The following is a 12,832-nucleotide window of genomic DNA, read 5'->3' on the forward strand; positions in this document are numbered from 1 at the left end:
AACCTTAGCTTCTTATGCTAATGGTATATATGATTACTATGATGTGGAACAAGTAGAAGAATTTGTTGCTTTTATGGGTGCTTATGAAATTGAATCTATGTTTAAAGAGTTTAAAGATTTTGATGATTCGGTTTATAGACCTGAAAATTTAGCTATCCTTAAATCTTGCTACGAGAATTATGAATACAATTCCGATATTAATGCACTTATTGAGAAAGTCTCCGCTGTCCAAGAAGAGACTAATATTTTGCAGGAATCTATGAAAGAAGAAGTTGATGAAACTGTGAGCTCATTGGATGAAAAAGATGAGGAGGAGAGCGAAGAACAAAAGGAGGAAGAGCGGATTGATCACCCGTGCCCACCTTCTAATGAGTGTAAATCTTCAACTCATACATTGTTTAATTTCCCTTTGTGCTTACCGAAGGATGAATGCTATGATAATTGCTATGATCCCATTGATTCTTTTGAAATATCCCTTTTTGATGATGCTTGCTATGCTTGTGGGCAAGATGCCAATATGAATTATGCTTATGGAGATGAAATTGCTATAGTTTCTTATGTTAAACATGAAATTGTTGCTATTGCACCCATGCATGATAGACCTATTATCTTTTTGAATTCTCCCGACTACACTATATCGGAGAAGTTTGCACTTATTAAGGATTACATTGATGGGTTGTGTTTTACTATTACAAATGATGATTTTGATAGATATAATATGCATGTGCTTGATGCTCCTACTTGCAATTATTATGAGAGAGGAACTACATCTCCACCTCTCTATGTTTCCCACATGATAAAATTGCAAGAAACTGTTTATACTATGCATTGGCCTTTACTTTGTGTGCATGAATTGTTCTTTTATGACATGCCGATGCATAGGAAGAGAGTTAGACTTCGTCATTACATGATATATGTTGCTTTGTGCTCACTACTAAATGCCAAATCATTGCTAATTCAAATTGGCTTTGATATACCTTGGGATCCGGATGGATCCATTACTTGAGCACTATATGCCTAGCTTAATGGCTTTAAAGAAAGCGCTGCCAGGGAGACAATCTGGAAGTTTTACAGAGTCATTTATTTCTGTTGAGTGCTTTTATATAGTTTAAAAACAAAATAAAATAAAGAGGGGAACCCAAAACTTTTTCAAAAAGGAAAGTGAAAGTGAGAAAGACAAGCATTGTTGAAGTGGGAGAGCTCCTTGAACTTTGTTCATGCTCACGGCAACTTTGTGAATCTTGATTACAGAAAATTTTCAACAAAAATAATTATCCCCTTGTACAATTCCATTGTATTATAAAAATAATGTGCCAAGGTTTGCCTTTAGGATGTTTACATTTGCTTGATGGTTTGTACGGTGCAGGACAGAAACTTTGGCTGTAGTGCGCGATTTTACATTTTTAGCTGAAACGTCAAATGGTTCTGATTCTTTTTGAAATGTCTTTCTATAGAAATTTTTTATTTTTCCTAATTTTGGCAGAATTTTTCAAGTATCATAAGTATGGTGAATGTTCAGATTATTACAGACTGTTCTGTTTTAGACAGATTCTGTTTTTGATACATAGTTTGCTTGTTTTGATGAAACTATCAAATTTATATCAGTGGATTAAGACATGAAAAAGTTATATTACAGTAGACACAATGCAAAAACAAAATATGAATTGGTTTGCAACAGTACTTAGAGTAGTGATTTGCTTTATTATACTAACGGATCTTACCGAGTTTTCTGTTGAAGTTTTGTGTGGATGAAGTGTTCGATGATCGAGAAGGTATCGATGTGAGAAGAAGGAAGAGAGGCAAGAGCTCAAGCTTGGAGATGCCCGAGGCACCCCAAGTAAATATTCAAGGAGACTCAAGCGTCTAAGCTTGGGGATACCCCGGAAGGCATCCCCTCTTTCTTCAACAAGTATCGGTATGTTTTCGGATTCGTTTCGTTCATGCAATATGTGCAATCTTGGAGCGTATTTTGCACTTAGTTTTCACTTTTCTTTTATGCACCATGATGGTATGAGAAGTCCTTAGTTGATTTATAGAATGCTCTATGCACTTCACTTATATCTTTTGAGTATGGCTTTATAGAATGCTTCATGTGCTTCACTTATATTAGTTAGCGCACGAGCATATCTTTTGTAGAAAGAATTAAACTCTCTTGCTTCACTCATATCTATTTAGAGAGATGACAGGAATTGGTCATTCACATAGTTAGTCATAAAATCCTACATAAAACTTGTAGATCACTGAATATGATATGTTTGATTCCTTGTAATAGTTTTGCGATATAAAGATGGTGATATTAGAGTCATGCTAGTGGGTAGTTGTGGATTGTAGAAATACTTGTGTTGAAGTTTGTGATTCCCGTAGCATGCACGTATGGTGAACTGTTATGTAACGAAGTCGGAGCATGATTTATTTATTTATTGTCTTCCTTATGAGTGGCGGTCGGGGACGAGCGATGATCTTTTCCTACCAATCTATCCCCCCTAGGAGCATGCGCGTAGTACTTTGTTTCGATGACTAATAGATTTTTGCAATAAGTATGTGAGTTCTTTATGACTAATGTTGAGTCCATGGATTATACACACTCTCACCCTTCCACCATTGCTAGCCTCTCTAGTATCACGCAACTTTCGCCGGTACCTAAACCCACCATATACCTTCCTCAAAACAGCCACCATACCTACCTATCATGGTATTTACATAGCCATTCCGAGATATATTGCCATGCAACTTCCATCATCATCATATACATGACTTGAGCATTCATTGTCATATTGCTTTGCATGATCGTAAGATAGCTAGCATGATGTTTTCATGGCTTGTCCGTTTTTGACGTCATTGCTACGCTAGATCATTGCACATCCCGGTACACCGCCGGAGGCATTCATATAGAGTCATATCTTTGTTCTAGTATCGAGTTGTAAGTAAATAAAAGTGTGATGATCATCATTATTAGAGCATTGCCCCAGTGAGGAAAGGATGATGGAGACTATGATTCCCCCACAAGTCGGGATGAGACTCCGGACGGAAAAAAGAAAAGAAAAAGAAAAAAAGAGAAAGGCCAAAAAAAGGAGAAGCCCCCCCCCCCCAAATGAGAGAAAAAGAGAGAAGGGGCAATGTTACTATCCTTTTACCACACTTGTGCTTCAAAGTAGCACCATGTTCTTCATATAGAGAGTCTCTTGAGTTATCACTTTCATATACTAGTGGGAATTTTCATTATAGAACTTGGCTTGTATATTCCGATGATGGGCTTCCTCAAATGCCCGAGGTCTTCATGAGCAAGCAAGTTGGATGCACACCCACTTAGTTTTTAGTCTGAGCTTTCATACACTATAGCTCTTAGTGCATCCGTTGCATGGCAATCCCTACTCACTCACATTGATATCTATTGATGGGCATCTCCATAGCCCGTTGATACGCCTAGTTGATGTGCGACTATATTCTCCTTTTTGTCTTCTCCAAAACCACCATATAGTGCTATGTCCATGGCTCACGCTCATGTATTGCGTGAAAGTTGAAAAGGTTTGAGAACGTCAGAAAGTACAATTGCTTGGCTTGTCATCGGGGTTGTGCATGATGTGAATATTTTGTGTGGTGAAGATGGAGTATAGCCAGACTATATGATTTTGTAGGGATAACTTTCTTTGGCCATGTTATTTTGAAAAGACATGATTGCTTTATTAGTAGGCTTGAAGTATTATTGTTTTTATGTCAAATGATAGACTATTGCTTTGAATCACTCGTATCTTAATATTCATGCCATGATTAGATATGTGATCAAGATTATGCTAGGTAGCATTCCACATCAAAAATTATCTTTTTATCATTTACCTACTCGAGGACGGGCAGGAATTAAGCTTGGGGATGCTGATACGTCTCCGTCGTATCTATAATTTTTGATTGTTCCATGCCAATATTCTACAACTTCCATATACTTTTGGCAACTTTTTATACTATTTTTGGGACTAACATATTGATCCAGTGCCCAGTGCCAGTTCTTGTTTGTTGCATGTTTTTTGTTTCGCAGAATATCCATATCAAACGGAGTCCAAACGGGATAAAAACTGACGGAGATTTTTTTTGGAATATATATGATTTTTGGGAAGAAAAATCCACGCGAGACGATGCCTGAGGGGGCCACGAGGCAGGGGGGCGCGCCCTAGGGGGGCAGGCGTGCCCCTGACCCTCGTGGCCACCCCGTAAGGTGGTTGATGCCCTCCTTTCGCCACAAGAAAGCTAATATCCGGATAGAGATCGTGTTAAAATTTCAGCCCAATCGGAGTTACGGATCTCCGGGAATATAAGAAACGGTGAAAGGGTATAATCTAAGAAAGCAGAAACAGAGAGAGACAAAGAGACAGATCCAATCTCGGAGGGGCTCTCACCCCTCCCACGCCATGGAGGCCAAGGACCAGAGGGGAAACCCTTCTCCCATCCAGGGAGGAGGTCAAGGAAGAAGAAGACGAAGGGGCCCCCTCTCCCCTTCTCTTCCGGTGGCGCCGGAACGCTGCCGTGGCCATCATCATCACCGCAATCTTCACCAACAACTTCACCGCCATCATCACCAACTCTCCCCCCTCTATGCAGCGGTGTAACCTCTCTCTTACCCGCTGTAATATCTACTTAAACATGGTGCTCAACGCTATATATTATTTCCCAATGATGTATGGCTATCCTATGATGTTTGAGTAGATCCGTTTTGTCCTAATGGTTATTTGATGATCGTGATTGGTTTGAGTTGCATGTTTTATTATTGGTGCTGTCCTATGGTGCTCTCCGTGTCGCGCAAGCGTGAGGGATCCCCGCTGTAGGGTGTTGCAATACGTTCATGATTCGCTTATCGTGGGTTGCGTGAGTGACTGAAACACAAACCCGAGTAAGGGGGTTGTTGCGTATGGGATAAAGAGGACTTGATGCTTTAATGCTATGGTTGGGTTTTACCTTAATGATCTTTAGTAGTTGCGGATGCTTGCTAGAGTTCCAATCATAAGTGCATATGATCCAAGTAGAGAAAGTATGTTAGCTTATGCCTCCCCCTCATATAAAATTGCAATAATGATTACCGGTCTAGTTATCGATTGCCTAGGGACAAATAACTTTCTCGTAACAAAAAGCTCTTTACTAAAACTAACTTAGTTGTGTCTTTACCTAAACAGCCCCTACTTTTTATTTACATAATCTTTATTACCTTGTAAACCTATCCAACAACACCTACAAAGTACTTCTAGTTTCATACTTGTTCTAGGTAAAGCGAACATCAAGCGTGCGTAGAGTTGTATCGGTGGTCGATAGAACTTGAGGGAATATTTGTTCTACCTTTAGCTCCTCATTGGGTTCGACACTCTTACTTATCGAAAACTGTTGCGATCCCCTATACTTGTGGGTTATCAATATTGTTGAATGAAGTGGCCTGGACCGACATTACATGACCGCGTTCATGAGACTGGTTTCTACCGACGTGCTTTGCACACAAGTGGCTATCGGGTGTATGTTTCTCCAACTTTAGTTGCATAGTATTCAATGAACAGGGTTCTTTCTGAAGATCAAAAAGCAATCACTATACCATGTTGTGGTTTTTATGCGTAGGTAAGAACGGTTCTTGCTAAAGCCCGTAGCAGCCACGTAAAACTTGCAACAACAAAGTAGAGGACGTCTAACTTGTTTTTGCATGGCATGTTGTGATTGATATAGTCAAGACGCGATTATATAAATTGTTGTATGATATGATCATGTCTTGTAACACAGTTATCGGCAACTGGCAGGAGCCATATGGTTGTCGCTTTATTGTATGAATTGCAATCGCCATGTAATTGCTTTACTTTATCACTAAGCGATAGTCGTAGAAGCAATAGTTGGTGAGATGACAATGATGCTACGATGGAGATCAAGGTGTCAAGCCGGTGACGATGGTGATCATGACGGTGCTTTGGAGATGGAGATCAAAGGCACAAGATGATGATGGCCATATCATATCACTTATATTGATTGCATGTGATGTTTATCCTGTATGCATCTTATTTTGCTTAGTACGACGGTAGCATTATAAGATGATCTCTCACTAAATTTCAAGGTATAAGTGTTCTCCCCGAGTATGCACCGTTGCTACAGTTCGTCGTGCCGAGACACCACGTGATGATCGGGTGTGATAAGCTCTACGTTCACATACAACGGGTGCAATCTAGTTTTGCACAAGCAGAATACTCGGGTTAAACTTGACGAGCCTAACATATGCAGATATGGCCTCGGAACACTGAGAGCGAAAGGTCGAACGTGAATCATATAATAGATATGATCAACATAGTGATGTTCACCATTGAAAACTACTCCATCTCACGTGATGATCGGACATGGTTTAGTTGATATGGATCACGTGATCATTTAGATGACTAGAGGGATGTCTATCTAAGTGGAAGTACTTAAGTAATATGATTAATTAAACTTTAATTTATCATGAACTTAGTACCTGATAGTATTTTCCATGTCTATTTTGTTGTAGATAAATGGCATGTGTTGTTGTTCCATTGAATTTTAATGCGTTCCTAGAGAAAGCTAAGTTGAAAGATGATGGTAGCAACTACACGGACTGGGTCTGTAGCTTGAGGATTATCCTCATTGCTACACAGAAGAATTACGTCCTGGAAGCACCGCTAGGTGCAAAGCCCGTTGCAGGAGCAACACCAGATGTTATGAACGTCTGACAGAGCAAAGCTGATGACTACTCGATAGTTTAGTGTGCCATGCTTTACGGCTTAGAATCGGGACTTCAACGACGTTTTGAACGTCATGGAGCATATGAGATGTTTCAGGAGTTGAAGTTAATATTTCAAGAAAATGCCCGGATTGGGAGATATGAAGTCTCCAATAAGTTCTACAACTGCAAGATGGAGGAGAATAGTTCTGTCAGTGAACATATACTCAGAATGTCTGGGTACCACAACCACTTGAGTCAACTGGGAGTTAATCTTCCTAATGATAGTGTCATTGACAGAGTTCTTCAATCACTGCCAGCAAGCTACAAAAGCTTCGTGATGAACTATAATATGCAAGGGATTGATAAGACAATTCCCGAGCTCTTCGCGATGCTAAAAGCTGCGGAGGTAGAAATCAAGAAGGAGCATCAAGTGTTGATGGTCAACAAGACCACTAGTTTAAAAAAGAAGGGCAAAGGGAAGAAGGGGAACTTCAAAAAGAACGACAAGCAAGTTGTTGCTCAAGTTAAGAAGCCCAAGTTTGGACCTAAGCCTGAGACTGAGTGCTTCTACTGTAAAGGGACTGGTCACTGGAAGCGGAACTGCCCTAAGTATTTGGTGGATAAGAAGGATGGCAAAGTGAAAGGTATATTTGATATACATATTATTGATGTGTACCTTACTAATACTCGCAGTAGCGCCTGGGTATTTGATACTGGTTCTGTTGCTAATATTTGCAACTCGAAACAGGGGCTACGGATTAAGCAAAGATTGGGTAAGGACGAGGTGATGATGCGCATGAGAAATGGTTCCAAAGTCGATGTGATCGCCGTCGGCACGCTACCTCTACATCTATCTTCGGGATTAGTTTTAGACCTGAATAATTGTCATTTGGTGCCAGCGTTAAGCATGAACATTATATCTGGATCTTGTTTGATGCAAGACGGTTATTCATTTAAATCAGAGAATAATGGTTGTTCTATTTATATGAGTAATATCTTTTATGGTCATGCACCCTTGATGAGTGGTCTATTTTTTATAAATCTTGATAGTAGTGATACACATATTCATAGTATTGAAGCCAAAATATATAAGTTTAATAATGATAGTGCAACTTATTTGTGGCACTGTGATATGTCTCCAACGTATCTACAATTTTTTATTGTTCCATTCTATTATATTATCTGTTTTGGATGTTTAATGGGCTTTAATATGCTCTTTTATATTATTTTTGGGACTAACCTATTAACTGGAGGCCCAGTGCCAGTTTCTGTTTTTTTTTGCCTATTTTAGAGTTTCACAGAAAAGGAATACCAAACGGAATGAAACCTTCGCGATGATCTTTCTTGGACCGAAAGCAAACCAGAAGACTTGGAGTTGAAGTCTGGAACTCCGTGAGGCGGCCATGAGGCAGGAGGGTGCGCCCAGGGGGTAGGCACGCCCCCACCCTCGTGGGCCCCACGAAGCTCCACCGACGTACTTCTTTCGCCTATATATACTCTTATACCCTAGATCGATCACAGAGAGCCACAGAACCACTTTTCCACCGCCGCAACCTTCTGTACCCGTGAGATCCCATCTTGGGGCCTTTTCCGGCGATCTGCCGGAGGGGGAATCGATCACGGAGGGCTTCTACATCAACACCATAGCCTCTCCGATGAAGCGTGAGTAGTTTACCATAGACCTTCGGGTCCATAGTTATTAGCTAGATGGCTTCTTCTCTCTCTTTGTTTCTCAATACGAAGTTCTCCTCGATGTTCTTGGAGATCTATTCGATGTAATACTCTTTTGTGGTGTGTTTGCCGAGATCCGATGAATTGTGGGTTTATGAACAAGATTATCTATGAATATTATTTGGTTCTTCTCTGAATTCTTATATGCATGATTTTATATCTTTGCAAGTCTCTTCGAATTATCAGTTTAGTTTGGCCTACTAGATTGATCTTTCTTGCAATAGGAGAAGTGCTTAGCTTTGGGTTAAATCTTGCGGTGTCCTTTCCTAGTGATACTAGGGGCAGCAAGGCACGTATTGTATTTGTGATGCCCTCGATTCAATCGTACACTTATCATACACGCAAAGGTGTACGATCAAGATCAAGGACTCACAGGAAGATATCACAACACAACTCTAGACACAAATTAAAATAATACAGGCTTTATATTACAAGCCAGGGGCCTTGAGGGCTCGAATACATAAGCTCGAAAACCCAAGAGTCAGCGGAAGCAACAAAATCTGAGTACAGACATAAGTTAGACAAGTTTTCCTTAAGAAGGCTAGAAAAAAGCAACATCGATCGAAAAGGCAAGGCCTCTTGCCTGGGAGCCTCCTAAATACTCCAGGTCCTCAGCGATCGTCACGTAGTAGTAGGCACCCTCGGGGTAGTAGTAGTCATCAGTGGTGTCGTTTGGCTCCTGGGATCCGTCATCTGGTCGCAACAATCAGGTATGGGAGAAAAAGAGGTAGCAAAGCAACCGTGAGTACTCATCCAAAGTACTCGCAAGACTTACATCAGATCTAAACTAAGTATGCATCTGTATCAAAGGAATGGGCTGTATCTGTGGACTAAACTGCAGAATGCCATAAGAGAAGGGGAAAGCCTAGCCTATCGAAGACTAGCATCTTCAAGCATCTTGCAGCATTTAGAAGAGTACATATCAACATAATGTAAAGTAGTAGTGATATCAACCTCGCCCAGAGATCCTTCCTCGACCCCCTGCGAGAAAGCAATCCTAGAGCCATACTATCAATTTCTCATCACAATTATCCAGTTCTAGTTGTATTGATCGGGATACAACTCCAAGTGTCTGTTACCATAGGACAGGCTATCGATAGATGTTTTCTTCCTTGCAGGGGTGCACCAACTTACACACCACGCTCGATTAACTTCGGCTAGACACACTTTACTGGGTCATGCCCGGCCTCGGCCAAATGATACGCCGCAACCCGACCTAGGCTTAATAGAGAGGTCAGCATGCCGGACTAAACCTATGCCCCCAGGGGTCTTGGGCCATCACCCCGGGAACTCCTGCACGTTGTGTGGGCGGCCTGTGAGCAGACCTAGCTACCTCCTTAAAAAGGCAGGTGCTTACGCAGTCCAACCTGGAGCGTGTCGCTTAGTCGCATGACGTCTATTAAGCTTCGGCTGATGCATACGACGCAAAACGCCCATACTATCCCACACCATGGTTAGTGCTATCAGGCCAGAGGCCCCTCAGATCAAATATCCAAATTGTAGTGGATTAGGAGCACGCGGTAACGAGCAGAGACTCACAAAAGATGTGACCCCATCGCCCCGTCTCGAGTACTTGCGGCAAGGACTAAGAATGCCTGGCCACGCCTTGTAAGTATCTCGCGGGCACCTTCCGGGTCAACCTGACTCCGCATCACTCGCAATTATGCTCGCGCGGGTACCCCTCAGGGCCAACCCGTCTTTAGTAACATGGTTCATTGTAAAGTCATAGTAACCATAGTAACTGTGTGTCCAACACCAAGGGAAACCCTGAGGAACCATCCTCGGTGGATTCCACTTGATGTAATCATCAAGGTGAACATAAGAGGTGTTGGGGAACGTAGTAATTTCAAAAAAATTCCTACGCACACGCAAGATCATGGTGATGCATAGCAACGAGAGGGGAGAGTGTGATCTACGTACCCTTGTAGATCGACAACAGAAGCGTTTGGTTGATGTAGTCGTACGTCTCCACAGCCCGACCGATCAAGCACCGAAACTACGGCACCTCCGAGTTCTAGCACACGTTCAGCTCGATGACGATCCCCGGACTCCGATCCAGCAAAGTGTCGGGGAAGAGTTCCGTCAGCACAACGGCGTGGTGACGATCTTGATGTTCTACCGTCGTAGGGCTTCGCCTAAGCACCGCTACAATATGACCGAGGTGGAATATGGTGGAGGGGGGCACCGCACACGGCTAAGGAACGATCACGAAGATCAACTTGTGTGTCTAGGGGTGCCCCCTGCCCCCGTATGTAAAGGAGCAAGGGGAGGAGGCCGGCCGTCCCTATAGGCGCGCCAAGGAGGAGTCCTCCTCCTAGTAGGAGTAGGACTCCTACTAGGAGGGGGAAAGAAGTGGGGAGGGAGAGGGAAAGGGGGGCGCCGCCCCCCCTCTCCTAGTCCAATTCGGACCAGGAGGGAGGAGGTGCGCGGCCCACCCTGGCTGCCCCTCTCTCTCCACTCAGGCCCATATGGCCCATTACTTCTCCCGGTAGGGTTCCGGTAACCCTCCGGCTCTCCGGTTTTCTCCGAAATCACACGGAACATTTCCGGTGTCCGAATATAGCCGTCTAATATATCAATCTTTATGTCTCGACCATTTCGAGACTCCTCGTCATTTCCATGATCATATCCGGGACTCCGAACTAACTTCGGTACATCAAAACTCATAAACTCATAATATAACTGTCATCGAAACCTTAAGCGTGCGGACCCTACGGGTTCGAGAACAATGTAGACATGACCGAGACACGTCTCCGGTCAATAACCAATAGCGGAACCTGGATGCTCATATTGGCTCCTACATATTCTATGAAGATCTTTATCGGTCAGACCGCATAACAACATACGTTGTTCCCTTTGTCATCGGTATGTTACTTGCCCGAGATTCGATCATCGGTATCTCAATACCTAGTTCAATCTCGTTACCGTCAAGTCTCTTTACTCGTTCCGTAATACATCATCTCACAACTAACTCATTAGTTGCAATGCTTGCAAGGCTTATGTGATGTGCATTACCGAGAGGGCCCAGAGATACCTCTCCGACAATCGGAGTGACAAATCCTAATCTTGAAATACGCCAACCCAACATGTACCTTTGGAGACACCTTTAGAGCTCCTTTATAATCACCCAGTTACGTTGTGACGTTTGGTAGCACACAAAGGGTTCCTCCGGCAAACGGGAGTTGCATAATCTCATAGTCATAGGAACATGTATAAGTCATGAAGAAAGCAATAGCAACATACTAAACGATCGGGTGCTAAGCTAATGGAATGGGTCATGTCAATCAGATCATTCATCTAATGATGTCATCCTGTTAATCAAATGACAACTCTTTGTCCATGGTTAGGAAACATAACCATCTTTGATTAACAAGCTAGTCTAGTAGAGGCATACTAGTGACACTCTGTTTGTTTATGTATTCACACATGTATTATGTTTCTCGTTAATACAATTCTAGCATGAATAATAAACTTTTATCATGATATATAAGGAAATAAATAATAACTTTATTATTGCCTCTAGGGCATATTTCCTTCAGTCTCCCACTTGCACTAGAGTCAATAATCTAGATTACACAGTAATGATTCTAACACCCATGGAGCCTTGGTGCTGATCATGTTTGGCTCGTGGAAGAGGCTTAGTCAACGGGTCTGCTACATTCAGATCCGTATGTATCTTGCAAATCTCTATGTCTCCCACCTGGACTAGATCCCGGATGGAATTGAAGCGTCTCTTGATGTGCTTGGTTCTCTTGTGAAATCTGGATTCCTTTGCCAAGGCAATTGCACCAGTATTGTCACAAAAGATTTTCATTGGACCCGATGCACTAGGTATGACACCTAGATCGGATATGAACTCCTTCATCCAGACTCCTTCATTCGCTGCTTCCGAAGCAGCTATGTATTCCGCTTCACACGTAGATCCCGCCACGACGCTCTGTTTAGAACTGCACCAACTGACAGCTCCACCGTTTAATGTAAACACGTATCCGGTTTGCGATTTAGAATCATCCGGATCAGTGTCAAAGCTTGCATCAACGTAACCGTTTACGATGAGCTCTTTGTCACCTCCATATACGAGAAACATATCCTTAGTCTTTTTCAGGTACTTCAGGATGTTCTTGACCGCTCCTAGATTACTTTGGTACCTCCCTGCTAGACTTATAGCAAGGCACACATCAGGTCTGGTACACAGCATTGCATACATGATAGAGCCTATGGCTGACGCATAGGGAACATCTTTCATTTTCTCTCTATCTTCTGCAGTGGTCGGGCATTGAGTCTGACTCAACTTCACACCTTGTAACACAGGCAAGAACCCTTTCTTTGCTTGATCCATTTTGAACTTCTTCAAAATCTTGTCAAGGTATGTGCTTTGTGAAAGTCCAATTAAGCGTCTTGATCTAT

The sequence above is a fragment of the Triticum urartu genome, chromosome 3A (genome assembly GCF_056163025.1).
Source record: "Triticum urartu cultivar PI428250 chromosome 3A, HENAU_Tu73, whole genome shotgun sequence".
Classification (NCBI taxonomy): domain Eukaryota; kingdom Viridiplantae; phylum Streptophyta; class Magnoliopsida; order Poales; family Poaceae; genus Triticum; species Triticum urartu.